The following is a 12,629-nucleotide window of genomic DNA, read 5'->3' as shown; positions in this document are numbered from 1 at the left end:
CATTTCCTCTTCTCTAACCACAGTCTTCGATGCATAAATAGCAAGCGATTTCTTTTCTGTTAATTCTTTCTAAAACTTCTGATAAACAGGCTCCCTCCGTGCGATTAGTAGGAATGGCCTGTATTTTTACTACGTCAAAGTTAATTCTCTGGAAGCTGTGTTCAAGAAGTTAAGTATCTCAGTTACCTTTATTAGAAAAATTTTCTTTTCCTACTCGTATTCCAGATATATTTCATGCACTTTTGAAGACAGTGAGGAATATTTTGAAATCAGTAGGGGTCGAAAATAATCGAACTAACGAAAACTTAATTATAGACTTAAAATAAAGAATACGATTTAACTCTACTGGCAAGTACCGTAGTCGCAGGGCAACACTAAAAGTAGTCTATCTGTAGTATTTCAGATGTTAACGGTTATCAGCTTTCTCTCTTCCATACAAAACCACTCAACGTCATTTTTTATAGTCTATTGATATGTATGTTTCTGGAACGAGAACTAACTGAAAATGAATGGAGGAAAAGGCACAACAAAATAAAAGTATGATGGTAATTTAAACTTAATTGTACTTCACCTTCTATAACACAAGATTTCACTTTTCAAATAATTCAGCTTTTAACCTTCATCTGATAACATTTAGAAAAAATGAACGCTCCCTGAAATCTGAAACACTTTTCTCTTTCATCCCAACAGTCAGCGGAAACTTAATAAAGTTAAACAATTATATTTGCATCGAACTTCGGAAAAACATTTGTTAAAGCTTATGATTCTTTGTTAGCTGGACATGATTGCGTCAGGAAAATTTCATCTGCTACGTGAAGTAAGTTTCTTAATTATTTCTTACTGCAAGTACTGAAGGATGGAAGTGGAATAGGTGGGAATTCATTCGAAGAAAGGTCGTGTACGGAGTTGACGCAAGTGAGGAGGAAGCGCATTTAATAATTTATGTAACCTTCTAGGCTATATGCAAATAATTTAGAAAATAATTAATCGAAAAAGAAAAAAAAAGATAAAACAAAAACACAGGTGATGAACAAAGTCTGCTAAAGTTCCTGTCCCTTTAGTGGGACGTTAACGTCCTCAGAGGGTTTTTCTGTTTGGTGCAGAGTGAAGTTTCTGTGTAACAACCTTGTTCCCTCTCTTGCCCGCAGCTGACCGTTCAAACGAAGTTGCTGTGAAATTAGATAGTGGAAAACCCAGCTACTCGTTACTGGATCTGTTCGGAGAGATAAGAATGCTCTTGATACAACGGACAAAATTTTGCTCTTGACAGAACTGAAAAACACAAGACAGAAAGTTACTCCGTTTTCCCTGAAACTAATTAACTAACTAACTCTATTTCAAGAGCTGTGCTCACTGGTTTTATTTATCAAGATCTCCTGGGTGTGTCGGAATGACATTCTGCATTCTCATTTGCCCCAAAATTTTCATAATGTCTCTCGATTGGCGAGAACACTCTGAGTGTAAGTGGGTATAAGTTTAAAAAAAGGCCTGAGAAAATTTCCATAAGGATTCCTAGGGTCTGGCTCGGTACGCGATTCGGAGTGATCGGTGACAGGTGATGCACAATACACTATATAAACAGATGCCTGGGAATTTTGAACGAAAGACTCCAACACTCCAGTTTTTTAAGGAAGGAAACAATGTTCTCCTTCTGTCCACCATGAAAGGAAACAAAGACTTGATTACGGCACGTGATTACAAGTCACGTTCAGCTTTCCCAAGAACTGCTAAATGGTTATTAGAAAATAGCTTTTCCGAGAATTTCAGGGCCTTCGTTAGAAAATAGCTGAAAGAAGTTACAGTAGCGGTTTTTCCTCCTTTACAAAAGGCTAATTTTAATTCGAGAAGAGCTTTAATTTTAATTATTTTTAGAATTCATTTTGCTTTTTCTGTTAAACTAGTTTAAGCAGAATAAAACTTTAGATACTATTTTAAAACTTTTCTGTTCTGAAAAAAGTTTTTAAAGAAACCATTTACACTGGAAATGCAAACAATTTGTAACACATTAATAATCAATAATTTACGAAGTCTTCCTTTAACTTAATAAAAAAGCATCTTACATTCGGTGCTTCATTTTATTTAAAATACTTGAAATCTTTCAGAATAGAATTTTCAACAAACTGATTTAAGATATTAAGCAAGCTTGTTTTACGGAAGCTTTCTAATGGGTTCTTTCATGACTTATATTTTTTAAATACCTTTCTGTTTTTAAAATTGTGGTAAACACTCAAATTAAAGATCATTAGTCCATGTTTTTAATTTATATAGGCTTAAACGTGAAAAAAAAGAAAATTTATTTTAAAGCTTTAATTGAAACTTTCAATTACTGTTAGAATAAAAATCAACTGAAAAGCTTTTTTCGTAATTTAATTCCTGTAAACTAAGTTAAACAGAAAATATATTATGCTCTTTCTCGACGACTTTCCAGAATAAGAAATAAAGCTAAGTAAAGTTAAAAATATAGGTAGGGTCTTTCGGATCGTAAAAATGGTACAAAAATCCGGAAGTACATTTACAATCCATCTTCAAAGAGAAAGATGAAAGGCTATTCGGATTGAATTAAAAGGTTATGTTTGATGCTTCTGAAATAAAAGGAAGAAAATATAATGTGCGTTTTTTGCCTGATTCTGAAAGAAACAAAGCGTTCTATTTTTCGTGGCTTTCGTTTTTCTTACAGAGGCGACCACAAATGAATGTTCCAAATGTATTTTCCATTACTGCTTTTGTTAATAAATGAAAACGAGTATTGTTCATTGAGCTTTGAATTGTAAGTCTCAGCAAAGTTATAAAATGCTTAGCACGTTAAAACCAAATAAACTAGTTTATTTCGGCATTTTATGGATAAAATGAAAAATTTGTGGAATATAAAGCGCATAAACAAAACTGCTTTCTACTGCATGTATGTAGGGTTGACATTAGTTGAAATAATAAGACAGGAGATTACGATGGTAAAAAACATAACAGCATAGAAATAAAAAGAAGTATCCCCTTTGAGGAATTTTCAGAATAACGCAATGGAATTTAAAGAAAATTATAATTCAGGTATGCTATATGTATTTATTATGGGAAATACAGTGTGATGTTACAGAATCATTAAGTCATTATCAGAGCAGGAAACAGCAATGCTCTAGAAAGATTCGAACGCCGGACTTCCCATTTGCTATCCATACGTGTTTCTAATTACATCAAGTAGGCATAAGCCAAAGAAAGAGAAAATTCCTTATATTCTTCCATGCTTAAAGGGAGACTCCAAATAGGAAACCCTATCGCCAAATCCTTCCATTTACAACACGAAGATACTCAGTAAAGAAGAATTCCTTAAAAAGTGTTTTAAGTAGCGTAATTTTTGACAAATTTATTTAAAAGTATTTTTTCCTAGATCTAATTTCCTTCCCTCTGAGAAGCTTTTAGCAGAGCAACAAACAATATATTAAATTTTCTTTGTACAGAATTTTTTTTAAAAAATTTAAACTTGCATATTTTTGATAAAAGGTGCCAAGTGATGAAAATCGTTCTAGTCTAAAATCCTACTTTAATGAGTCATTCCTTAAACAGGAACTCCCCCTAGTGGCTGAGTGCTTAAGACAACTGAGTACTGGTAGTTCGACCTAGGCGGAACTCTAAGCAAACTGGCTAGCTGCATGGTTGGCTTTCCCCATGTGTAACGTGAATATGAGATTACCATTACAGAGTCTTCCACGAAACCGTCCTTAGCCTTAAGCAGAAGACTCTCTTTGCCACATTCCAATAACCTAATTTTAACCAGGAATCATGAGCCTATGGCGAAGCATTCCAGAGACAGTCATACAATTCTTTTAAATACATACATTGTCATGCATTGTCTCTATCTATGAGTAAGAATATTAACATTTAAATTTTCGTTCTCAAATGATTGTGTAATCTGAATGCATTTGAAAAATGTATTATTGGAATTGGTAATAACTGAAGAGTAAATTCTAAAAAGGCAAGAGACAATCCTTTTTGGAAAATGGTATCGTTTGGGTGTTTGTGCCCAATAAATATCATATGTGAGAAAACAAAATGCGCAAAGTAGAATTCTAATTTTAGTTTGCGACGATCTCTTAACTCTTCAATTTAATTTGGGTATTTCTTCTTCTCGAGGTGCTAAATTCGCCAAGGTGTGCGTTTGCTCGCACACCTCAGCGAATTTATTGGTGTTATCTTGCAGCAATCGGTTAAATTCGCATCGTAACAGTAAAAATGAGTAACCACCAACGTTTAGATGATGGAATGGGGTGGCGAATTGTGGGAGAGGCTAGAGGCAGGCCAATCGCACGTCCAGATATGCAGAGAAATTAATTTAACGCTGAGCATTGTGTGTAATCTATGGAAACAGTTCCAGGATACTCGATACATCGAGAGAAAGCCTGGGCAAGGTCGTCCAGGAACCACAACGGCCAGAAAAGTTCGCTATTTGTGCATTTTAGCGAGGGGTAACAGAGGGGCTAGAGCATCCCAGCTCTCTCGGAACTGTAGGCAGCCACAGGAACCTGTGTAACACGGGTGACTTTTTCCAAAAGACTGAATGAGAGAGGGTTGTTTGCCAGGAGACCGGCTGTTTGCATCCCGCTCACGTCTACGGACAGGAGAGTCCGATTAGCATGGTGCAGGCAGCATAGTGATTGGAGTACGGAACAATGGGCGACCGTTCTTTTCACCGACGAGTCCCACCTACCCTCCAATGTCCTGGTGTGAGGTATAAGGATGAGGTCTTGGAGCCCTATGTTCTCCTTTTCCGGGATGCAGTAGGCCCCGAGTTCATCTTACAGGACGATAACGCGAGGTCACATAGAGCCCTTCTGGTCGACGAATTTCTCGAGAGTGAGGATATTAGCCGGATGGATTGACCAGCCCGGTCTCCAGACCTCAAAACCCTATAGAGCGTGTCTGAGACGCTCTGGGAAGGGCAATTGTAACTCGCAACCCCCTCCGAGAACCATCCAGAAACTGAAAAAGCGTTGCTGAAAGAGTGGGACCAATTGCCACAGGCACTGATAAACTGCCTTATTTCCAGTATGACATCACGCTGCGAGGCCTGTATGGCTGTAAGAGGGGACAATACCCCCCATTAACCCATTTCTTTTGTGCCTTCTGCAACCGCTGTTTCAGACCTTCAGAGTCTCATGAGTGTTACACACGAACATGTGTGTCTATTATAATTGTTGAATGTTTATTTTGTTTGTTTTATATCAAACTATGTTCACGCAAAATTTTATTAAAATCTGTCTAGTAGTTCTGGAGATCAAATGGGAAAACTCTCTTAATTTCTTACGTTAGTGTAGAATTAGTTCTCTAAGACGAACAGTTAAAAACGTAATCGACATAAAATCTATTTTCCTATTTAGATTAAATAATTTTCCAAGGAACTAGATTAAATTTATATACGATAAGCCTCATAATACAATCGGGTTTCTGTTTCATTGCATGATGAATTCTATTAACTTTGTAAAGTCATTAGGAATTTTTTGAAGCAGGACACTGAAAAAATGTGCAAGGCCCTCGCCTGGATTCGAACCTAGAACCTCTGGAATACGCACTGAATGTGCTACTGTTACACCACAAAGGCATGCGGAAAGGAGGAAGAAAATACCTTATATACTTCCCTTTTTAAAGGGGGAGTATGTAAGGTATTTAAAGGGTTGTAGAGTCATTAGGTTAATTGGAAGCAGAAAAGAGGAAAAATATGCAACCGCCTTCGCCGGGAATCAAACCACGGACCTCTGAAATACCGGCTCAGTGTGCAGAACCACTACATCACGAAGGAATGCTAGGGAAATGGGAGAAATACCTTATATACTCCCCTTCTTAAAGGGAGACTAGGGTTTTAGGGAAACTAGTCGCCAAATCCTAGGTGCGGAGAATCATCATCCACAACCCTTTTATTTCGGGCGCTACTTGTAGAGTCATTAGGTTAATTGGAAGCTGAAAAGATGAAAAATATGCAACCGCCTTCGCCGGGCATCGAACCACGGACCTCTGAAATACCGGCTCAGTGTGCAGAACCACTACACCACGAAGGCACGCTACGGAAGTGGGAGAAATACCTTATAGGGTGACTGGGGTTTAGGAGACCCATTCGCCAAATCCTGGTGGTGAAGAATTATCATCCACTACCTTTTTTAGTTCAAGCGCCACTGTAGCGTCATTAGTTTATTTTGAAGTAGGAGACATGAAAAAAGTATAATGCCCTCGCCGAGACTCGAACCTGGACCTCTCGAATGAACGCCGAGGGCACTACGAAGGCATGCAGAAAGGAGAATGAAAATACAACCTTAACTCTGTTAAATAAATCTATTTTGTAAAATGATGCACATGTAGTTCATGTCGTATAACAAAACTCATTAAATGTAATAGCTTTCTCATACTAAAGCTAAATAAGTTATATTAACGCATCATAAAGCTTATTAACTTTCGGTAACATTTATGACACGATGCTAAATATTTTCTTAAAAAATTATCAAAAAATATAAAATCGCCATACGTTTTCTAGCCATATTTTATTTTTTCAGGATGTATATTTGTTGAGGTATTTTCCAAGGTAATTTTTTCAGGACTTTCTTACCAACACCGTGCGCAATTACAGCGCAAATGTTCTTAACGATAACTATTTATGAAATATTATAGATGCCCATTTATCCAAATTTTCAATCACCCTATGTAAACATATTATCTGGGACAAACGGTATCCTACTCTATATAACGAAAACCAGACTAAACAAAACTTAACTATTGGAAAATACATGTTTGGCACGTATTTTACAAAACCATTAAAATCTGATATCATATGTCTTTATGTTTACAAGTTAGACTAGAATACAGCGTATGAGGGCTATCTGCCTGAAAGGAAGGAAGCTTTCGTGGAAGACTTTCTAAGGTAAAAAGGTACGTATTTGAAGTTGCAGGCCCGTTAAATCAACCATACAAACCATCCCGTTAGCCTGGGATTGAACTCTGGTCAAACTCCCAGTATTCAGCGATCTTATCCACCCAGCCTCTGGTGGGTCACATACTTACAAACAACAAACAATATATTTACAAGATGGAATTTGTAAAAATTGATGTAAAAATTTGATTGTAAAAATTCAAGACAGAATAAAAAATAAATGTCATAATAAAAATGAAAATGATTGATAAAAATGTGCAGGAAGATTTTAGATGTAAAGCTTATTTCTGATTTCGAATCCATTTTTATATTCATTTTGAAGTTTCTTAAATAAAAGTTTTTCTGCTAGGGGTATAGTGGCTATGACCTATACATCGGACACTCACTGTTCTACAATACATGCATAAATATAGACAGAGAGAGATAATACATTAATGAAGTATTTGACTAATATAAAATTCAGGTGTTCAAATAGTAAAAAATTATACTGTATGCCTTTATCACTTTACTTATGACGTATAGTATGTTCATGGGAGGAATTTTCTTCTTGATACCGATAACTAAATCGGGCTGCTGAATTACTATATCTTTGAAAGCTTTCGATTTAAATTCCAGAGTTATGTTTTTACTTTGAACAGACTCATTTTAATCTGTCTGTCTCTCTTTTTGTTTGGAAATTACGTCTAGATGTCTACTGCAGACATTTCAGTCTAATTATTCTGAAATTCAACTACGATCTCACATTTAACTACATTTTGCTTTAGGTTTGAGCCGTTTAAAAAAAATTAAATAATTTATTCCAATTTTAAAATTCTGTTTATTAATTTTTCTCGGGAAAATTAATATTCGTCAACTGAAACTAGAACTTTGAATTTAAGTTTTATAAAATCTTTAACCTGCATCCAACACTATGCATAAAAAGTGTTCATTCCTTTTAAACTAACAAAATAGGTTTCAGATATACTAAGAGTAAATCAAATAGCAAATTGCTTTGCTAACATCTTTCAGCTCACAGAATACTTCTCATATAACTATGTAGTGTTTCGTGTTACAGTTGCATTTAACAAAATAGGTTTCAGATATACTAAGAGTAAATCAAATAGCAAATTGCTTTGCTAACATCTTTCAGCTCACAGAATACTTCTCATATAACTATGTAGTGTTTCGTGTTACAGTTGCATTTAACAAAATAGGTTTCAGATATACTAAGAGTAAATCAAATAGCAAACTGCTTTGCTAACATCTTTCAGCTCACAGAATACTTCTCATATAACTATGTAGTGTTTCGTGTTACAGTTGCATTTAACAAAATGTAAAATGTTATTCGGGTCACAACGGGAAATAGGTGTTTACACCTGGAGGAAATCGGTGTTTGACTGTCAATTGGTAATATATGTCTGTATGTATCTAAACGGATTATTGGTCACTTCCAGAGAACGTCCCTACAAGATAATTCACTGTGCGTTAAGAAAAAACAAGAATAAGCTCAAAATGTTTCAAACAGCAAATATTCTTTTAGTAGTAATACTAAATATTCCTGTGAATGTATGTTCCTTTAGGAAGTAAATACTTACTAAATGAAAAAAATCTGATATGGACACCCTTTTTGCTACAATTCATTTAAACTTATATCCTCGAATTAGTATAACTTGAATTACAAATCCTTCAAGGAAAATTTAAAATGGCATCAAATAGGCCAAATTTTAAAATTAAATATTCCGGCCAATTTTTATCCTACGGGAGTTAAACTTCTGAGAATATTTTTTTTTTCATATCGAGTTTAAAACTTTCCTAAGTATAGAAACCGGAAGACCGCAATAAGAGTTAGGTTTCGCTACTTTTCGAATTTTTGTATTTTATTTGGCATTGCCCGAAGATGACTATTTTCATTATTTAAATCATTTCTGTAATTGGAAATATGTGACTATGACCAACGATGCGAAACTAAAGGCTAGGTAATGTGTTTTAAGTCGGGTAAGGGAATGGATATGTATATATATATATACATATATATTTAAAATAACATAATGAAAAATGGCTTTATCACTACTGCTACAAGCTGTTGCTTGACAGACAATTTTCGTTTACCTCTTTACATCCATTCTTAACTTCTCCAGATTCATTTTATTAATTTTTCTCTTTAAAATAAATTCATTTATTGTATTTTGACATTTTTGGAATTGCTTCTTAAACTTCATTGTTGATTTGGAGTATATGTTGAATTCACATTGAAATTCTTAATTTTTGGCTAAAATTTTCACCTTTGATAGTAGTTATTCAATTCATGTTCATTTCATTAATTTGATTATATTTATTTCTCTCTCTCTCTCTCTATATATATATATGCATGTTTAATACTGCCAGTAAAACATACTAGGAATTCCGTGTTGCTATATAGAAAATGTATTATTACCTAAAATGTATTTTTAACGAAAGTTAGAGTACTGTAAATGAAAAATTATTGGAAAGTTAATGGTAGGCTCTCCAGTAACTCTATGTTTTTATATTAAACTAAATTAAAATGGTTTAGCTTAGATTTTGCAATAGGATGTCTCTGAGGTCTACGGTGTCAAGCAAACTAATCAATTGGACTTGACATAGGAGGTAGAAGTGATTTATGCACAACCATAAAGACACGCGTGTTGACTCGTCGCCTGTTGAAGAGCGAAAAGGTTAAGCATGCATTAAAGCAAGTTTTTTAAAGTAAATGATGAAAGCCATTTTGTATATACTGTCTATGGTTTTTTAACATAATGTTTATGTCATTTTGTTCATACTTTCTATGGTTTTTTAACATACTGTCTATGTCATTTTGTACATACTGTGAAAAGTGTTATTTGTGAAATCAAAATATTTTTATATTCAAAAGTATGGAAGGAACAGAGCTTGAGATGCAGCATCTTATAAAATAAAGAGATGTTAATTGTGTAGTGTCAAGTACAAGCCTACTTTTAATTCGAAAACTGTACTCATTGTTTAAATTTTGGTGAAAGCGGCTGTAGGTTTTTATGTTTTATAATGTATTTATCCCGCCTTCCTAGCGGTACTTCGTGGTGTAGTGGTTCTGTGCCCTGGGCCCGCATTCCAGAAGTTCGTGGTTCGATTCCCGGTAAAGGCGGTTGCTAATTTTTCATCTTTCCTGCTTCCAATAAATACCTAATGTCTCTACAGTTTATTAACCTGTTATATCGATTCTATCTTTACTGTCACTGCTACTTTGGTATACTTTCACCAGCATGCAAATTAGTTGATGTACGTAAGAACAGATATCTTGAAGTTAAGAGTGAGTTTCAGCGGCGACCACTGACCTCCGAATTAGTTTCGCCCAGCTTTAGCCTTTAGTAGCCTTATTATGCTCGTGTAATTAAGAGTGTCTGAGACAGATATTACACTAGGAATTTGTCTCGTGAATAGCATAATTTACTTGATTAAGTTTTGCGTTAACGTTTAGGTTGTGTTAAATCTCGCAAGATACGGTGACATTGTTCTGTTGATTACACGAGACACGTTAAGTTGCTAAATTCTAAAAAAGTGATTTATTTTAAACCTTCTTCTGTGTTTGGACTTTTCACCAGATCACTAAGATGGGACGATAATTTGTCTGACTATCTACGCCCAGACATAATTTAACTTTGAAATACCTAGGTACCTTTTTGTATTGCATTCAGTTGCCAGACCGAGCTTTAAAATATGACTCACACATCATGACCGAAATTTATATACTTACGTTAAGGAAATATTCTTCTGCAAAGTTCTGGGCATATTATAATTTAATCGTAAACCATCGAACTAAATATTTTCAGTTGTGAGTCGAGTGAACTCTACATTACTGGCTTATTAATAGTTGGCTAGAGAAAAGATATACTTTTTAAAGGCATTATGAGCAGAAATTTATTGGACGTTTAAGGTTTCCAAAGTTAAAGACGCTGATATGCACCTAAAGTTATTGTAACTGAGAGAGCTATTTTGAGTCGTTTGTGAGAGGAATTAAAAAGAACATAGATTTACAGAGGGAAATGAACGAGTGGTCAAGAACTTATATTTATACAGAGAACAAAATGCTACTCAAAGGAAAATTTCCCGAATAACAGGTATTCAACGATAAAAGAAGTTTAATCCACACTCGAAAACATTTATATCAATGCAGCTGAAAGCAATGTTAGGCAATTTTATTTATGATCTCCAAGGCCTGAAAATGACCCAGTTACTACTTTTATGGAAGTAAATCTCCTTAGATCTGAGGAAGTTCTTTGAAACAACGATTTAAATTTGTAGAAGTCAACGATTGATTTGAACAACGATTTGAATTTGAAACAATGATTTTAGTTGATATTAATAGTTTTATATTTCCTTTCCATTAAATGTTTGTTGATCTACTTTTAAACTACTTTAATGTTTGTTAATCTACTTTTAATCAATATGTCCTTCAAAGGATCGTTTAGCTATTGAGCACATCTGAAATGTGATGGACTACTGTAGAGAGACGGGTTTTGTGTCATTTCAGATTAGAGCAGATCAGCCGAAATGAAAAATTGTCTTACTTGAGCATAAAAGTTTTCCCCCACAGAATAAATTAGACTAAATAAGTGTTAAGTTTCTATCTCTGTTAAGACTTCCCAAATTAACCGCCCGTAGGTTATTTATAGTGTAACGTTTTCTAAGGTCCGAATTTTTCAATTTTGGTACATAGATCTGTCAAACTTAATATTCACAAAAATTAATAGCATTAACTTCTATGGAGAGAATTGCCTATTTTTCTCAGTTTCATCCTATTTTAAATGACATACCTGACCATATAAAATAATTTATGGAGATCTAATTAAGTTTAAAAATTAAATAGTAAAATAGGCTTGAATAGAAACGGCTAAAACTGCAATTCTTTGTAATTTTAATTTAAAAAGAAATTTAAACAATTTATCTTAGTAAAAACTAAAATACTTATATTTATAACTAATTACCTACCTTAGATAAGTATTAAAAGCAGTTAGTTTATTCGTCTAGTTTGACATTTCCGTATTCGATGGGGTATTTAAAAGGGAAAGTAGCATTATGGAAATGTTTCCAAATTTTATTTTCGAAGGAGAGTAATTTCATTTAAACTTAGGGTTACTTAAATTAAAATTCGCAACAGACATTGTAAAAATGATTTCACCGATATGTGTTATGACTTCTAATTAATATTTAAAAATGAAATTCAATAAATAATATAACCATATATATGGCAAATGGCTACATTTTGATCTTTTAGTTCAATCTCATATCTGAGGCTTCAGCGTTAAATACAGAAACTGCAGTAGTATTGATGAATAGTTTGAGCTTCAAAACACACTGTAAACAAGTTTAAACAACGTTTCTCAAACTTAATTATAATATGTGAGATAATTTGGCAGAGTAATCTCAACTCATTTTTCACTGTAATATGATAGAATATGTAAAATGTTATGTACACTAACTTACAATATACTTTTGAATTCTACTTCATTGTTGAGTTATTTCGTGCCTGAAATAGTGCAAAACTAAAAACAAATAGTGCAAAAACATGAAAATTTAATGATTATTTTTTCATTCAAATATGCAACCAAATGGAAGAAACCGGGCATTCGAAGAGCGTTAGGGTGTGGAAAACCTAAAGACTGCAATGTCCTGGACAAAGCTGCTAGGGCTTCGGTTATTTGTATCCGTTCTTTAATAGTTAGAAGGATTTTAGGCTGAAATAACGTTATTC

This window comes from Stegodyphus dumicola, chromosome X1 (genome assembly GCF_044657685.1).
Source record: "Stegodyphus dumicola isolate Sdum_Otavi_A_Nest chromosome X1, ASM4465768v1".
NCBI classification, from domain to species: Eukaryota; Metazoa; Arthropoda; class Arachnida; order Araneae; family Eresidae; genus Stegodyphus; species Stegodyphus dumicola.
Note: the sequence above shows the minus strand (reverse complement) of the source record.